The sequence below is a fragment of the Protopterus annectens genome, chromosome 8.part0 (genome assembly GCF_019279795.1).
Source record: "Protopterus annectens isolate FY-2018-M chromosome 8.part0, PAN1.0, whole genome shotgun sequence".
Classification (NCBI taxonomy): Eukaryota; Metazoa; Chordata; order Ceratodontiformes; family Protopteridae; genus Protopterus; species Protopterus annectens.
The window spans coordinates 1,506,869,908-1,506,889,128 of NC_056741.1; the positions used below are offsets into that span (position 1 = coordinate 1,506,869,908).

A 19,221-nucleotide genomic window follows, 5' to 3' on the forward strand; every position below is an offset into this window, starting at 1 on the left:
TGGTAGATACAGCAGCCTCTATGGAGCCATTTATATGTCTGTACAAAGCTTCTGTGAATAATGCTGTTGTGAACTCTGGGTTGGCCATGGCACTGGATTTTGACAAACTGTTGCTTAATAGGATGTAGTTTGCTTTAGAATAGTTTTTAACTGTAACATGTTTTGCTGGGTTTTCCAAGTTGATTTTTATTTTGAATGAAACAGCTTTGTGATCCGTTCTTATCAGTGAGGACATGACCCGGGGGGGGGGGGTGGCACATTCTCCCATATTGGTGGGAACAAGGTCCAATATGTTTGAACCTTTGGTTGAACTCAGAAGCCCATTTGTGTTAATAAAGTCCAGGAAACATTGTGCCAGCAAGTTGGAGACAGTGTATGTTTCCCAGTCTATGGAGGGGTGGTCTATCTCCCATGAATAGAGTAGTTGGATGGGGAGTGCCTCCAGTAGGTCTAAATAAGAGTTGTGGGATTCTTGAAACAGTTAGCAAGCTATAGGTCACCAATTATGTTAATGGATTGTACTGAAGGTGATTTGCACATGTGTGAACTCCAGGGTATCATCCTGTTTAACCAGCCTTGAGGTATACTTGTTACTAATGTATATCTAGGCACCTGCACCTTTAGGCCCTGTCTGTGTGGCTGATGGTCTAAATGTGTGGAAGGCACTGTTGCCTTACATTGATGGAATAGATTCTGTGACTTTAAACCATGCCTCAGTAATGGCATAGATGTCTATATTCTTCAAAGTTAGAAGAGCTTGAAGAGTGTGGAGTTTCTTGTTGAGGCTCCTAGCATTTAGTAGTACCACCTTTAGGCTCCTTTGGGTTTTATTTGTTATGTCCATAGGTTTATTAGTTTGGCATTGCCTAACAAATTGCTGTAAGAGGGTGGATACAATTTTAGGCAAAATCCAGAAGCCCAGGAGGGACAGGTGCAAGCCATCTTTGGTAAAGCAGTGTGGTCTGTTGACCATATCCTCCCAGGCTGACATTTAATCCTTTGGACTGATTCCAGAAACTAAGCCAGTTGTTAAAGTCAATCATTTTTTGTTCATGCTGTGGCATAATCTTTGTCAAAAGTAAAATGCTGCTCATTGCAAGGCACATACTGATCTGAGACACATATTCAGAGAGATCCATAATGTCTCTCTTCATATAATCCAGAGAGGTATGTGTCAGGTCATTTACATCCACATGGACTATGATAGAAACATACTGGTACCTGTTGTACAATGACTTGAGTGAATGTGTAACGTGATGGATCCTGTTTCCAGATAAACAACAGACCATAATCTTTTTGTCTAGTCTGGTGAATCTGGTGAATGGAGCATCTGTGTGTCATAAAATGGAGTTCCTATGACAAGAGTCCTGGGTAAATTGTTTGCTTGCCTAATGGACTTTGCTTTCAGGGGTCCATTGGGTGTGGGCTTATGTGCGGTGTTTGGTGTTTATATGCTTTAGAGGTTGCAGAGGACAGGTATTGCTGTCTGAAGACTTAGGAAATCTTTGAGGTTTGGGGAGATTGCTTTTTAGTGCCTCAGCATAAGATTGTCTGTGTGTGTGGTGACTATATGTGGTGGAAGTAATGTGTGTGTTCTTGACAACCTTGTTTATATGTGTGATTTTTGCCTCCAAGGAAATTGTGTAGGTACCCCTCTCATATACTTGGACAACCTTATAATCCATAACAAAACAATGAATATGAGAAGTGCTACATTGTGCAAGTTGTCCAGAGCTGTGTTAGGGTAGGCTATTAGGGTTTGAGGACTGAGCTTTACAGAGGTCTCCTAGGGTAGTCTCCAGGGTTAGGGACAAAGTTGAATAGCACTAGGATATGGTATTATGTGTTATCTAATGTCAAGCTAGCTGTTATGAGCTTAGCTTTGAGTATTGTGTCACCAAATTGCAGGTTATAGTCATAGTACTAGTTTTATAGGTAAACTTCTATGTTCTCCGACTGAGATAGACCAGGCCACCACCTACTGCCACTAGATGAAATATCAGTCATCTTAATGGAAAAGCACAAACAAGATTGCTTCAGAGAGTATGCTACCACAAAACAACTTTAACAATCTAGCTAGATAATCAGGTAATTTCAAGTCAGACAGATTATAACAAGACAATTCGATCAAATGCAGTAATTTTGTACTTAAATACAGATAAATGCTCAAATAAAAGAAGAAATCAGTAGCCGATCACTAAAATAGCTTCCAGAACTGTGTTTTTTTTTAATACAGGTACTTAGCATGTGCCGTGATCGCATGTGATGCAAGGACATCACTTCATAGGCAAGAGGTGAGGACACCAAGTGTTGCTGAGCTTTGTGGTAACCGGCCAATAGCCTTTCAAACACACCAAATTTATACAAGCACTCAAAACAAAGGAAACTGTATAGAATCCCTTTAGCAGGGCCAAAATGGCAGGAATACAACAATTAAGTACAAACAAAAATACAAAGTAGAAAATTACACAGTAACAATGCCAGTAAGCTTTTCAAATGTGTAGTTCTCAGCAAATAGTGCAATATTAGGGTACATGAAAATGATTTAAACAAAAGGAAAAAAAAAAGCCTCCTTGTTTGAAGTAATCCATTGCTATATTTTGTAGGCACAGTATTTTGCAGACAGGCAGTCTCACTAAAGTAAAATGTGCACATTCTCAAAATCAACCAATAAAAACATGAAGGAGTCCTTCTTTGAGCTTTTAAGTTGTTTGGTTTATTCAAAGTAATGAACACTTCTGTCTATCAGACTTCATCAGATGCAAGAAACATTTTACAGTTTAGTCAGGCTAACTCTCTGCTCTCAAAATACCTACAGGAATACAACAGTAGATTACTTTTCTTTTGTTTTTACTTGTTGGTCCTGGGGAGAACCAGCCACTCCCAGCGGGTTTAGAGAGCTTATTAGGGGACCTACTCCATAATAGGTAGCTTACATTTGTACTGAAAATGATTTAAAGTGCAAAAATTGGCAGATAAAAAAATATCTTATTGTTTTGTACTTCATTTAACTGCTTTATCTGCCAAGGATGGCACAGAATTTATTCAAGACCTTCTCAGAGTGTGACAAGGCTGCTAAGAAGATGAGAATTTTGTGAAAATGACAGTTTGTAGTAAGGGAGTTTTACTCAATAGCAATATATGTTTACTGAATGGGCTGTTAGTATTATGGGTCTATGCAAAACAATGGACGGGTAAAGTACTTAATTAGCTTACACAACTGACAATAGCAATCAAAGGAGAAGGGAGGCATTTTTGTAGTCAGATTACAATAAGGGTCGAAAGCCAGAGACACTGGATTGTAAAATGGCAACACCAAAAGGATGGGAGGGTTGGAGAAAACTTCAAGCTGATATAAGAAGACAGACAAATCAGGTACTACAACTTATTGTCCGCAGTATATCAGGTCAGCATGTGAACTAAAATGGCAGGCCCAGCTTTAAACTTCACAAAAAAAAAAAAATATATAGCTTAAATATGTGGTCAACAAACGTCTAACTTTATTTACTATAAGGCTGCCTTGGAGACATAGTGCCCAACCCAACCTTCCCCAAAACTATATTTAAAATAAAAAAGTCTTAAAATAGTATCATTCAACTGAATATGGCACACTTGAGATTTGACAGAACCCACACATTGCTGACATTGTGGGCATTACTAAATCATGGATGAAGCTAGGTTAAATTATTTGCTGCTGTGTACAAAAGCAAGAAGAAACTTAACAGTCAGTGACAGTTATTGGGGTTTGTGGGCAAAGACCTGCTGTTGGTGTCAGGTAAATTTCATATGCTCTGCTCACAATCATCAAACAGCGCAGACTTTCAAGTCTTCTGAAACTTGACTAGGATTTCTTTATTATGCTCTTCCACAGCACTCCAAAGGAAGCCATAAATAACATTACGACTGCAGCAGAAGTATCTGTGCATGCAGACCTGGATTAGCTAATTTAGGCATTTACAGTATCCACTGAGATCAGGACTTTGTGATTCTAATAAGATGGAGATGTCTCAATAACCCTGTTACATATTCCACCAAAGTGGTTATTAGAACAACAAACCCAGTCTGTCTGTCTGTGTCTCTATCTCTCTCTCTCTCTCACACACACACACACACACACACACACACACACACACACATGCACTCTTCTATGTTGTATGCCCATCATTTTCCATACAGAGTCTATAAACGAGAGGTGCCTACCTTAATTGAATGATCACTACACTATCACCTTGTTACTCTGCCAAAAGACTTAAATTACCTTGATCACATGTAAACGACCATTCTTTCAGGCAATCACATAACTCTGTCTTAAGTGAACCTGCATCCAGTGTTACATCACAAAGTAACCATAATACAGATCTGCTCTGCCATGTTTACTAACACCCTGTTTCCACATTAGACAATATACTAACTCAAATTACCAGAAGCACAGAAAAGAAAATAATATCCTTGCATAATCTATGTTATTAGAAAATAAACACTTTCCTTTAGAAAACAGGCCTGGACAACCTACAAAATTCTAAACATCTGTTCTAGTTGGGTAGAATTTTCTGCAAAAAGGAACAGCTACAAAAGACTGAGCAGAATAGTCAAAACAAACTTTTCTTGAGCAAAGATTGTCATACCTGCTTACATACCCTACAAATTCTGGCTGGAAATTAAAAAAAATAAACATAGGTAGCATGAGAACCTCACACCTCATTACTAGTGACCACAAAACCTATATCTCACATAAGATGCCAAAGTTGTTGACTTGTCTAAATTCTTTGCACCATGCTTAAGTCCAACTATTAACAAAACTAAGCCCTTCTATTCACTCCATATTACTAAAGTAAACCACTGGTTTAAAGACATATCTACTAATGATGGAATGGTCTGCCATTACAGATCAGAAGGTGAGATAGTCTTTTAAGAGACAGATATTTTGGAGTCCTCTAATAAACTTTCCTAGTGACTGTTGACAAACTAAGATAAGGTTTCTTAGGTGGCTTCAAATTTGAGAGGCACACATATTGAACATTATCGTAATGTCTCATTTTGACTAATTCATAAATGGATACTTGCTGTAAATCAGTAACAATATTTGCACAGCTGTACAGGTTCAGCACATTATTATAAATCCAGCCTGCTGTTGTAGCTCATTTAATTCTCTCTCTCTCTCTTCAGCCTGAAGTTGAGTGATGCACCTAAGTTTAAATCCTCTCCTGTTCCCTATGGCACTAAGTGACACTATGTGGCAGCCAGTGCCCTGCTATTCCTGTGTGATGAGTGCTACACTGAGCTTGTAATGGGGCTGCTTTCTGTTGCATCCAGCAATTTTGAGTTGGTACAAAATCCCCATTCCTAGAGGATAGATAGAGACATACCCTTTGGAAAACATTTTGAAAATTAGGAAGTGCGATTGGTGCATTTGGTGACTTTTAGTTGATAAAATGATTTTGTTTTGCCCAGCAAATAACTAGAATTATTTTTAAACCTACCAGATATTTACCTGCACCACTAGTGTCATTATTAATGACACAAGTGAAAAAGATGTCGCATAATGCCACCTCGGTTCCTTGAGATGGGGGCATTTTGTGTCCCTTTCCATGTCCAGAAATCTTTGCTGGAGGTTTAGGCCTTCAGTGTACCTTCTGCCTCTTGGGCCTGTTTAGAGCATGTGTGCTGAGAAGTTAGACAGGGAAAGATGATGACAAGTATCAGTGCTTGTTCACTCATATTAGTGAGGGTCTCACTGCTGGGACATCATCTGGAAGTCAGACTTAGATATACACACTGTATATGAAGAGCACGGCTTTGGGGGGGCACAAACCCTTTAAGGAGCTTGTTGTACTTTAGCTGAGCACTGTGGTTGAGTGGAATCATTGCCCACCATGGTATTTAATGTAGCAATCATTGCATTGCTTCATTCTGCTAATGGGGTAGAAGTTAGGCACATGCAAAAATCTGCTAACTGCTGGATGATTGTTATAATCTCTGTATCTTGAGGGTATGGAAAAATGGCCAACATGATGTAAGGTTGAGATGGTCTTGGGAATACTGTCAGAAAAAAAACATTTATTTTTAAAAATAAAATTTTGGACTGAAACTGTGCACATTGGTTACTTTTTTTAGATTGCAGAAAGTAACTTTGTTTAACATTAGAAAACTGACATTTTTTAATCTTGTCAAATATTTTATTAATGTACATCATTACAAATGATACAAGTGGACATTGTCTGATATACTCAATATCATGTCTCAAAATAAAGTTTACTTCTCTGTGTCCTTCATTGGTAGTGAGTAAAACACTGTGGGTATCATTTCAAAATGGATACTGATCCAGGTCTCGTACTTCTCAAAGACTAGTGACAAAGTCATGAGGAGGAATCATCATATACTTGAGGGAATGAGTATGGTCGGCCATCTTCCTCATCTGCTACTGACTTCCACCATCTGCATTTCTACTGCCACCATCTGCATTTCTACTGCCACTTCCATGATTTTATACTGTTATGTGGCCATAGAACAAAGTGGATGTTTTGTGTTTTTCTGTATGTGCTCATTTTATTTAAGAAAACATTACTGAACCTCAATAAACCTCCCATTCTCACCTTGGTACTCTTGCTCATTGCCCTTTTCCTGTAGTTATGAGCTGGAATTTGTAAGCATTTATCCTTTTGCAAAACAAAATCACAAATTTTATCAAAGCATCTTAGTAAACTCTGTCCGAGTACTGATGTTTTCTTTAAAATCTGATGTCATGACTTAGAATATTGGTTTATGTACAATTCTACAAACTGCTGCTGATATCCAGCCATTTAGCTCTTCTAGTTGGCAGAGTGCATAAAGCTAATGCTCATATGTATTTGATTGTAGCTGCTCAGTCATTTTAGTAGTTTCTTTACCAAAGATAAGAAAGGTGGTACTTGTTGTTGCTGTCCATTCTCAGTGTATCGACCTCATGTAAGGGAACGTCATTTCTATGAATTTGCTAATGTTACCAGTATTTTTTTAAACATAAAAGTATGAGAAGTATGCTACAAATGGGTATGTGCTTACTGGAAAAATGAAGACAAGCTAAAGCTCTTCTGCAACATCAACAGAAGAGTTTGGAGAGACAGGTATATCTTGCAGAGAATACCACTGTGAAGGAACAGACTCCCCATCCACATAAAGCAAAGTTCATCCCTGTCCATATTCAGGTGCAACTTAGAGCTGTGGATGTAGAACAGAAAATTTACCCCAAGACTGACCCTTGGGGTCTATTTCAGTTGTCTGAAACAGCTGATTATCGAATCAGCTTATCTTGAACTGAATTTTCCGAACGCTGAAAACAACGAAGCCTCAGGAAACCAAATTTTTTCCTATGGAAAGAATTTGGTTGTCCTTGCCTGTGGCATCGCTGTTTTCAGCGTTGTGGTGGACAGTTACGGGTTCGGTTTAGGTAAGTGTGTGATTGTGGGGATGTTAGGTTAGGGAGCGCGTTGGGTGAGTTAGGGTTAGGGCACGGGTTAGGTAAGTGTGCGATTGTGACGGATGTTAGGTTAGAGGCGGATTAAGTGAGTTAGGGTTAGGGTGCGGGTGAGGTGAGTGTGCGATAGTGGCGGGGTATGTGAGTTAGGGTTAGGGTGTGGGTGAGGTGAGTGTGCGATAGTGACGGACCTTAGGGTTAGGGCTGGGTTAAGGTAAGTGGATAGATAGTGGTGTGTGTGCAGTTTAGTGTAGGGTTAGGTGTAGTTTTTAAGTACAGTATGTGGATTGTTGATTTTGTATGTGCTTGTGTTGTGTGTGTGTTTTTCGGAACAGCAATTTTTTCCCTGGGAAAAAATTTGCTGTTTCGAGTTTTCGATATTTTAGGTTTCCAGTCTTTCAGTTCGACGTTACGGCATTCGATATTGTGCCATTTTGATGAACTGATATAGACCCGACCCTTGTACTGCTAATGGACAGAGGCAGCTTCTAAATGTTTTATCACATACGTGAATCTCCTCAAATTATCTATGCTATGATCCCAGTTATTCTTATTAGGGGTAATATATAATTATCACCATTGGATGCTGAAGACCAGTCTCTAAACAAATGGGATAGCTTATTTCAAGCACAAAAAGGGAAACTGGCTAGGCTTAAAATGGCCGGCAAGGGCAGCTAGCCTAATACTTACCTAGTAACCTATGAACCTAAAAGATGAACGGCTATACTAACCATATTACATTTCAGTAAGTAGATACCAATTCCTATAGGTGGCTTTATGGCATCCATTCTACTGAATTATTTTGTGACTTGTTAATGTGAGATTCAGTTCAAATTTATTAAATCCAATAAACCTCGATAAACCAGTAGCAAATACATGATAAAAACAGTGGCAATTAACACATTTCTTGTGTATATTGCCACTGTTTTTATTGTGTATTTGCTACGGGTTTATTGGGGTTTATTGGATTTATTGAATTTGAACTGAATCTACAGTCCTGTTTGCCTCGGATTTGGGCTGTTTGGTCATTCGTTGATTTCTGTTTTGCTTAATGTGAGATTCACTACTGTGACTGTTTAGCTGCTCTTGTCTTGATGTAATGAACTAATCACTTCTGATTTTTTTTAACTATGCATGTACATGATTCTGTTGCAGGACAGAAGTAGTTAAAAAATTTACTTTTCAGTGTGTCATAATCATCTGCTGCAGTTTCTTGGTCTTACAAGACCTCTCCATTTGGTCTATGTTCACCTATAATAAACTGACTGAGAGGTGAGAGCATAAGCCCCTGAGTTGCAGGTCTGCATCCATCTTCAGAATATCAGTCAGAGTAAGCACATGACACTTCATATTAATTTGCAACCTCTTCTGTTTTAGTTGTTTTACGAAAGTTTCATAAAAGCAAATTTTGTGAGAAGAAAAGCTATATAAAATATTAAGTTTTTTCAACCTGGTATGAAATATTAAAAAAAAAGGCTAATTGTACAATAAAAAGATTTTGAGGGTTGGGTAGGTGAGAGGTGTAACTTAAATCTCCATTCATGTTCCCTGTAGTGTGCATTTGAACACAAAGGGCAGTTATTAGAATGCTGTATTGAGAAAGGGATATGCATTCAATAATTAATAAGGTAATATTACCACATCTCCTCAAGGGCAGAAAATTAAACTTGGGCTGCTAAGAGAATTACACCTGAGTTGTATAATGGAAACCTCTTCAGCTCTGAGAATATATCATTCCCCAGTGTCATTCACATCTGAGGCTTGTCTTGGAGCCTGGAATTCCTTCAAGTAGATGATGGTGCTAAGCTAATACTTAAATTTAAAATTGCTTGTTTAATTAATCTCAATTGTTTTATAGTTCAGATAAAGGAAGAACATCCTAGGGAGAGATGAGATTATAATACTTTACCTGAGAAGAAAACGAATAAGAATTTATCAGCTCTATATTCAGGTTATAGTCTTATAAACTAGTTCAGTGAAATCACGTAGAGAACTTTCAAGAAAATTTATTTCAGCAGATTCACAGCACTTGCATAACACTATTTCAATATAAATACATAATGTTAAATAGCTTCTACATCAATAAGTTGCATGAAAGAAATGTACTTTTTAGCCAGGTTAGTGAAGCGAAGTAATGTAAACCTTTTCAGCCAGCTTGTTTAATTGAGGTAACAGCAATAACTCCAACTTCATAGTCATGTCCAGTCATGTGCATAGGACAGACATGCAAAGTCCAAAAAGATAAACTAGAGGCTAGAAATAAAGCTTACACTGTGAACCACAGTGCAGTTTAATGATTATACTGGTGGATGCAGAGGATCTAACTTAGCACAGAATCGCTGTACCTTGTTTTCCGTCTAATTGTTGCCTACTGTATCATGCAGGAAATATTGCTAAAGGACTGCAGTACATGTCAAGTATATTAATAACTAAAGTAATGTCTAAGCAACACAATTCCCAAACATTCTATTAATTGCTCAGCAGCCCAGATCATCTTTGAGATCATGGTGCTTTTTTTTCTTTTTTTCTTTTTTAATATGCAGTTATTTTATCAGAATTAATCATTAATTTTTCACTATCAAAGATGACTGTTGGCCAGGTTTCTGTTTTTAAAATAATACTACATGTACTGTGAGAAAGAGGACTTGTGTTTTTTGCCAACAAGACACTGTGTATGAATTTTAAACACCTTGGCACTTAGGGTTAAGAAACTATCTCTTTACTTGCAATTTAATATACAAAATAGTTAGAAAAGCTTAATATATTGTATTGCAATTAAGGGAATTTTGTTAGCAGTGACATACAATTTACAATTAAAGAGGTGCACTATGTCTAAGATTTTCTTACCTGTATATGTAGGCTTGTGAATATGTGACCGAAAAATTGCATTCAGAAGACTTACCCATAGAATTCTTAACTGCTTACAAATACTTAAATATTCAAAGGAAAACAACTTTCTGAGTTGGTGGTAGCTCATGCAGGTACAAAATATCCCACAGCAGTGTTCAAAAAGAGTAGTGAGATTGTGTACGGGAAATTCTCCAAAGTCCTGGCTGGTTTCCCCTTGTCAGTAAAGAATAAATAACACTAGTCCCCATAAAAACCAGCATAAAACATGCTGCATTATGTAAGCATTAAGTTGCTGATTAACTAATGCCAGTGGAAAGAAGTACTGTTGTAATATACAAAGAACTCTGCTCTTGTAAAGGAGGTACAATTTGCATTTATTCTTGTTTACATTTATCTGTGCCATTAACAGCTAGAACTGTTGGCTATCTATTGATCTCAGCATGGCATTTCCATGCATTCTGGTTTCAAGGTCAAGTGATAGTAAAGAACAATGGACTTCAACATTGTTTTCATGTAGCTGTCTGAATGTTTTGGCAGTACTGCAACTTGACAGCTACCACAATGACATTGACAGTTTTTGAAAACTAGAGGAGTGGCAATTTCCATGGTGGTTGTCATTTAGAACATTGGGCCTTGTGTAAATACAGGCCCATAATACAAGGTGAAGTCATCATACAGGGTTCAGTGTTCTCCATAAATATCATAACTGATTGCCATTTTCAAGTAAGATTTTCAAGTAAGAACACACAAAAAAAGCCTACCATAACGAAATGTATTTTTAAATGAATGTATATAACTCTATATAGTATTACTGTGCTTTCTTACTCAAATACATTATATTTTCTGCTTTACTACTGTACACTCTATATATTTTACACTTCTGTAACTTCTCATCAAACTATGCGATGATATACTATTGTTTGCTCTATTAATTTGTACTCATATTTGACTTTTGTATTTTTATCATGTATGTGGAGTTTTTGTGTTTCATATTTTTATAATTGTCATGTATGTGGAGCTTTTCTCCCCGGGTCTCTGCTGAAAACGGGCACCTGATTACCTAGGCAGACCAACCCGGTAATCAAATATAAAATAAATAAATTTTGTTAAATTATTAAAGGGCATTACTTGCTTTATATTTAAATCTTTTCTATCAGTCATTGTCATATAACTTGTATCTCTTCTTAACCAATGTTTTCGTATTATGTCTAATTTTGTATAATTATTTAAACTGTACTTGTTTTTTAATTATTTTTAAAGACTGTAAAATTATTGTTCTTAAAATGTTTTGTAATACTTTGAAGGTTTTCTCTGCGTGCCTTTTCTGAAAATGGGCCCCTACCCAGTCAGACTTTCCTGGTAATCAAATGTATTATTTATTTATTTATTTACATTTGTTTACCGGGAAATTCCAACTGGACACAGGTCCTTTTTCAGTGAATGCCCGGGGAGAAAAGCTCCACAGAACAATAAATGAGCAGCAGAGTACATGAAGAACAATTGAATATACGTACAGTAGCAAATAATACATACTGCAGTAAACATTAGCTATACATACAATATGAAACATAGTAATGAACAGATATACCAATATATAGTTAGAGGCTAGGAATAAAGGTAGGATGTATATACAGATAGTACTAAGCTCAAAAGGATACTTTTCTAAATGCCAATAAATAAATAAATAAATTGGCCGTTTATGGCCCTGCTGTTTATTGATTATTAGCCTCCTCCCAGACAGTCAACCTATTAAGTCCCCATCGCAGGGATGCAAGTCTAATGAGGCAGGGCCATTATTCAGACAGCCATCAGAGTGGTTAGAGGTTTTTTTTCCTTGTAGCCTTAACTCTCCATGTACATGCCTGACTTAACTGCCGAAGTGAACTGTGCAATGAGCTGTCTGCACTGGTCACCTCTCACTTCTGCAAGAGATGCTGCTGGCAAGTAGCATGTTTCCCCAGTCTCCACCAGAGAAATCACGCTTCCTTGTGTATTCGCAGAGTACTTGCAGCCTTCTCCTCCTCCCCCCCCAGGAGATGCAGGTGGTCCATGTCCCTTCACTTTTCCCCTTCCCTGCCTGGCTTCTCCAGTGTCAGTGCTGCTAATCAAACTTCAGTTGCCTGGCTGACAGCCAAGGCCACATCTCTGTGCCATGGAGCCAGGTGCCCCACCCCTAACACCAGTGAAGAGTGAACACTTACATTTTGGTCATCTAGAAGTACTGTTTAGGACTAGAGGTATACAGTTCTTTATTATGTGTAAAACTTTAAATCCTAAAAGCGTTCATACTCAGATGAAACTACTATGTTCTTTTCCTAAAACAAAAACAAGGCAGCTATCTGCATTCATGGTGTTCAAGGTTAAACAACATGTCATAGATGGTGGACTGCTTGCTTGATAAAACACAGCAAGAAGTGTCTCTACATGGCTGGGGCCCAGGTTCAATAGTGAGTCTCTGCTAGAAGAATACTAACAAGATGTTGCAGAAGAAACATGTTTGTCTACGGTGTTGTTCATGGTTGTGATGTGCTTTGAGGCTGTCAGCACTAATTCTCTACGAAAAAGAAAGACATCCAAAATGTAGATTGATTTATTTAATTACTTGATGTTTGTTAACCAGGATAATAAAGTGATGTTAAATGGTCCCATTTCTGTCATGGCTCAGGCTAGAGGTAAATACGTAGACAAGACTAGCTCCCAGAATATAGTCGCAGAGTTATATTTTAACAATGTGTTATAGTTACATACATAGCTATACATTTTAACTGCATCTCTGTCTCTATCTAGTTCTGTATCTACATGTGTATGTGAAACAATTAAAGTTGTTACTGCAAACTAGAATGACTTTTCCATGCCACCTCTAACTATGGTCTCTTGGAAATCATTTGCTCACTCTTACTGGAGAAATCCAAAAGACTTGGAGAAATTAAAAAAAAGAAAAACTCAATTATGACAAAAAAAGTTTGCAAAAGCAACCTTTTAAGCAGGAAAAGCACAACACCAAGAAAATATCAGTTTGGGACAATAATGTGATATAAAAGAACTTGAGCAAGAGGGAGTGTATAAATATTTGAGAACTGATGAAGGATCAACAATAAAACATGAACAGATGTGAATAAAACTTAGTAAGGAATACTTTAGAAGACTTAATCCTGAAACCAGTGTTGACATCTAGGAAAAAATTTGAGCTATAAACCAATTTGCTATTCCTGTCCTAACTTACAGTTTTGGAGTAACTGACTGGCCCCAAAATGTGTTGGATAGACTAGAGAGGAAAACAAGAAGGATGCTTCATGCTCACCAAATGATTTATAAAAATCAGTGCATAGCAAAATTACGGGTCTATATTATATTTTCGAAAGTTTCAAACATCGAACACCATATGAGCGATGTTTGAAATTTCGAAAATATAATAAAAAACTAAAAATAAAAAAACTATACTTACCTAAATGCTGTAGACAGGGGGGCAAGCCCCCCTGCATCCCCACACCCCCGCTACTTAAATATCCCTACTCCGAGATTGCACTGCATTGAAGTAAAGGGAAAATATTCCCTACGGCGATTTCTATGTTACACACATGATGTTTCGATGTTTCGACCAATCGGGTTCGCTCAATACGCATTTGCCGTTTACAATTTTCAATCATGCGATAGGAACCTCAAGATTATATATTCCCCATTCTGAAGGAGACCCGTCTCAAAATTTATTATATTTAGATCTGCAATTGTGGGACTTCATACATATCTGCTGAACTCACAAGACTCAAATGTAGTGAAAGTTTTGAAACATATCCTCACTGCTTAGTTTAGCAGAAGCATATCGGCATCAAGCGGGAATGGAAACCAAACCAGAAGTAGACAAAAATCAGGCAGCAACTGAATATGCCAAAAAAAATGAAAGAAAGAATATAAGGTGAAGGACCAGATGAGAAGGCAAGAAATGTGGAAAATGCATAAATATAGTGGCAAGTATAGAAAACGTCTGAAATAACCTCATGTTGATCAGGATTGAATGCAGGAATGGTTAAGGAGAGGTGAATTCAAACCAAGAGATGAAAGGTTAATATTGGTGGCCCAAAATAGTGAGCTACGTACACATTGGTTTACAAACTCCATTGAACATATGGGAGAAACTGACAAATTTAGGTTTTGTAAAACAGAAATGGAAAAAGTTGCACACCTCCTTGCTGGTTGTGACATACTAATGCACAAGGACTGTATACTGAAAGGCATAATAATGAGACAAGTCTGTTGCACTGGGGATTGTGCAAACATTATGGTACTGAAGTGGCTGAAAAACACTGGAAAAATGAGCTACAAAGCATCATAGAAAATAATGGTCTACATCCCATGGGATCACCCATTACCAAATGTTCAAAACATAGATGCTGGAAACCTGGATATAGTGGTCCATGAAAAGAAAATGAAAGTAGCATTAATCATTGAATTGCCACACCCAGTGACTACAGTGTCTTATGTACAGACAGATGCAAAGTCATAAAATATCAGGATTTGCAGGCAGAAATGAGAGCAATGTGGAAGAAAGATACCCATACAGTTTCAGTAGTAGTAGGAGCAACTGGTCTTATAAAATAAGAATCTACAATCGTATTTAGATATGTTACCAATAAATATAAGCCCATACGAATTGCAGAAGGAGTCCTTACTGGGCACATTGTGGGTGCAGTGAAAAGCACTTCTGTCTGACATCAAAGATTGAAACAATACTAATTCCATGAACTTTAATCGTACTCTGACATAGGAATGGAGTCCATTCCCATCATGGTATTAGAAACCCAATTGACTTGGAGAAATTAAAAAAAAGTGAAAACAGTGATTGTTTGAAATCATGGTGAACTGTCACAGGTTGCTACCTGTCCCTAAATGGGCAGTTGGCGAGTATATATATATATATATATATATATATATATATATATATATATAAAAGTGAGGGGAATCATTTTTTTGGGAGGGTTGCCTCCCTGTAAAAAAACACTTTCTGTCTGTGCTACTGCAGTGAATGGCAGAGATGTGTTTGTCACTTATGATCTCAGAAGTGGTTTCTGAGCAATCATATTCTGGTCCCCTATAATGGAAGCCTTTAGAACAGGTTTAGATTTATAACATTACCAGCATATTTAGAACATGACATATTGCCTTTCTTAGATATGTGCACTAAAGGTCTTGTATCAAACATAAGTTCATGACTGTTATTAGCGGTTGGAGGGAGGGGTGATGCCAGCGCAGCACAGTCATACCACCTGTAAAATACTACATTCGGATTGTATAGGTATGTCAGAGTAATTTGTTTAATAGTTCAGCAAAGTATACTGTATATCAATCAAAAAAGTGGACACTTGCAGAAGAGCTAATCAGCAATGGCTGAAGTGAACACAATATGCAATTAATATATACAGTTCACCACAGGCTGATACTGTACAGAGATCTTGCTGTTGTGTAGCAGTTATAGAGAACCAGAGAAAGTAGAGACAGAATTTGATACACTGATATATACACATTGTATCAGTCCTTTTCTTGGACCTGTCAAAAGCATTTGATACCATCCCTCACTCTATCCTCCTCTTCCAGCTCTCTAGTATAAGACTATCTCCCCAGTCACTTAACTGGTTTAAAAGCTGTCTCTCTAACAGAGAGCACGCTGCTAAAGGGCAGAATTCCATTTACCCCTACTTTCACAACCTTAATGGTGTACCCCAAGGCTCTATTTTAGGCTAACTTCTGTTCAACATTTTTATCAACAACCTCCACCAAGCCATTCTGCAGGGCTCCCTAGTCCAGTATGCAGATTACTCCACTATAGTCTACTCTACTTCCACCACAAATATATATATAACAAACCACCCAAGTGGCATTTTACACTGTGGAAACTTGGCTTCACAAAAAAGAACTTTCTTTAAATCCTAAAAAAACTAAACTTATGGTCTTCACTCCCAAGAGAAATACACCTATCAATAAAGCTGACCTCAATATATTCTCCCATAACTCTACCAAAATTGAGCTAGTAACCCACACTAAATTGTTAGGAGCAATAATTGATGAAAACCTTAAATTTGATTTGCACATCCAAAATATACAACCCATAACAAACTTGGACTACTCTATAGACATAAAAAGTTTCTCTCCCCCCTCCCAACTAAACAAGTATTAGCACTATCCTATCTGTTAGCCTCACTAACCTATGGCACATCTTTACTAATCAACCTGCTGTCCTGCTTGAAAACAAAATTAGAAATATGGTATAACAAGATTGCTAAATTTGTTACAGTCGACCTCTACTCATCACTGTTTTGCCCTAAAAAAATTACAATGGCTGGAATTCCCCCACTACATATCACTCCTTCAGCTCACAATGATACGCAACCTCATTCATAAACCACAAGATTACCCTGCCCTTAGCTCTCTAGTCACCCTTTACAACCCCATTAAGTCATTATGATCTGAACACCAACATCTAATTCAAGTTCATAAACCTAAGTCACCTGCAGGCCAGTTATTATACTCTTGGAACATTGCCAGAATATGGAATAATCTACCTACATCTATCTGCATACAACAAAGTCCTTCTAACTTCAAAACTGTGCTGCACAATCATCTTCTCTCCAATTGGACATGTGACTGTTCAGTTCCTTCATCTGCCATTCCTTAATTTACCATTTGAATCTAAAACTGCTATCTACTTCCTGCTCCAACTTCTTGTTTTCTCAATAATCACTAATACACGATTAATCCACTTAAATCCTCCTCCTGCATTTCTCTTACTCCCTAACCACTTTCTCCCTCTTTTCTCCCTCCATCCACTTTTCTTCTACTTCCTTCTCTTGTATCTTTTCCTATCTACTTTTCACTCCCCCATCTCTTATCGTCCTCATTCCCTCTTTTGTTTCCTCCTTCCTTCTCCCCTATATGTCAATAGGTATGCCTCTTACCCCCTTTCTCTCTCTCTCTCTCTCTCTCTCTCTCTATATATATATATATATATATGGATTCATTTCAGAAGCTTGAAATACTGAAATCTCGAATTTCAGTATCTCGAGCCCAAGAAGATGAATCCACAAAACAATGAAAACTAAAAACCGTGAAATTCAAAACCTCGAATACCGGAGGTTTTGAATTTTGCGGTTTTACTACACACACACACACACACACACACACACACACACACACACACAAACACACACAATCACTCTACAACATGAAAGCAGGGGGGAAAAACCCCCTTCACCCCCATGTGGGGGGCTGTGCCTCCAACAACCCCCCTACTTAAATATTCTCACTCCAAGGTCACACTAAATACAAACACACACAAAACACCACCACACAAGCTACACTTTCCTCGCACACACACATCACAGCAACAAAACACACTGACACACACCACAGCCCCTACTCAAACCCCTTAACACACACACATGCTTACCTGAATACATAACCACAGTGGAACTTTAGAAGCGCGAAATTCAAAACCTCCGGTATTCGAGGTTTTGAATTTCGCTTCTAAACTTTCGCTATTATGTGGATTTGGCTTCTTGGGCTCGAAATACTGAAATTCGAGATTTCAGTATTTCGTGCTTCTGAAGGGAACCCATATATATATATATATATATATATATATATATATATATATATATATATATATATATGGGATCTGTATGGATCACCGAATGGCAACATAACCAAAACAGATTTGGCTGGGCATACTTGCGCGAAAGTGCTTTTCACCGAAAGGCACTTTTGCATAAGTATGCCTGTTGCAGAGATCGCACTACAGTGGGAATAAGGGATAATTCCCTTTTCCCCACTGTAGTGTGACCTCGGAGTGAGAATATTTAAGTAGGGTGGGTGTGGGGGGTGCAGTGGGGCGTGCCCCCCTGCAAAAATGTAAAAGTAATAATGTTTTTTAAACACACTTTAACGAAAGCGCTTTTTCAGTGAAAGCACTTTTGTTAAAGTGTGTTCGGTGATTGTGGATTCAGACTATTGAACTTTCATTCAATAGTCCTAGAACTATATATATATATATATATATATATATATATATATATATATATATATATGCTTTTTTTCTGTATAATGGCTGGATATACATGCATTCCATGGTGCTCATAACTATAGAATTTTTGCACTATTTTGTTTTGCCTAGTTTTCTCTCATGTTATTACTGTTTATATTATGAACATGTTTAACGTTAAAATTAGTATAATGTTATATCAGCTTTATTTCCTACAATTTTTTATGTACCTTTTCTTCCAATTTCATTTTTTGTAATTCTCTTGGTCTTTTGTTTGGAAAATTTTATCGTAACTTCTTGAAACATTATGTAAGTCTTATTCTTACCTTGGAGTTTTTCTATCCTGGCCTCCACTGAAAATGGACTTTCCTGGTAAATAAATGCCAATAAATAAATAAGAATCTGGTTGAGGGATCAACTATGCAATGATAATTCAAGTGATTGGAAAGTAGAGCACAAATGCTTCATTGAGTTTCCAGATGGAAAAGGATTTTTGACATGAACCATTTTGTGCATAGAAGGATAGCTTACCCAAAGGGGTCTATATCAGAAGATCAAAGTTTCAAAACTTCGAAACTGATATGGTCGACACTATATGACTGAAGTCTTGAAACTTTGAATCTTTTAACGGAGATCTCCGTACAGCATGGAAAGGGAAGATTTCCCTTTTCTGCACTGTATTGCAATCTCGGAGTTGGTATATTTAAGTAGTGGGGGATGCAGGGGGGCTTGCCATCCTGTTTAGAGGGTTTAAATGGTTTATTTGTGTAGTTTGTTGTGTTTCTATTATGTTTCAAGACTTCGATCATATGGTGTCGACCATATCAGATTCAAAATTTTGAAACTTCGATAATGTAATATAGACCCTACCCAAAGTCCTAGGATGAAG

General features: G+C 37.5%; 1 protein-coding gene across 5 annotated transcripts in view; it reads right to left on the reverse strand.

The window, feature by feature from the left end:
• Positions 1–19,221, reverse strand: part of TMEM45B (transmembrane protein 45B) — a 409,261-nt gene that overhangs the window by 321,166 nt on the left and 68,874 nt on the right. The window contains exon 1 of one of the 5 annotated variants that reach the window (XM_044081094.1): positions 10,356–10,540. The exons of 3 other annotated variants lie outside the window; for them this stretch is intronic. The gene's annotated coding sequence lies outside the window, so the exon portion shown is untranslated. Of the gene's footprint in view, positions 1–10,300; positions 10,541–19,221 lie in introns of those variants that run through there. One more of the 5 variants, XM_044081092.1, reaches the window with a different exon arrangement.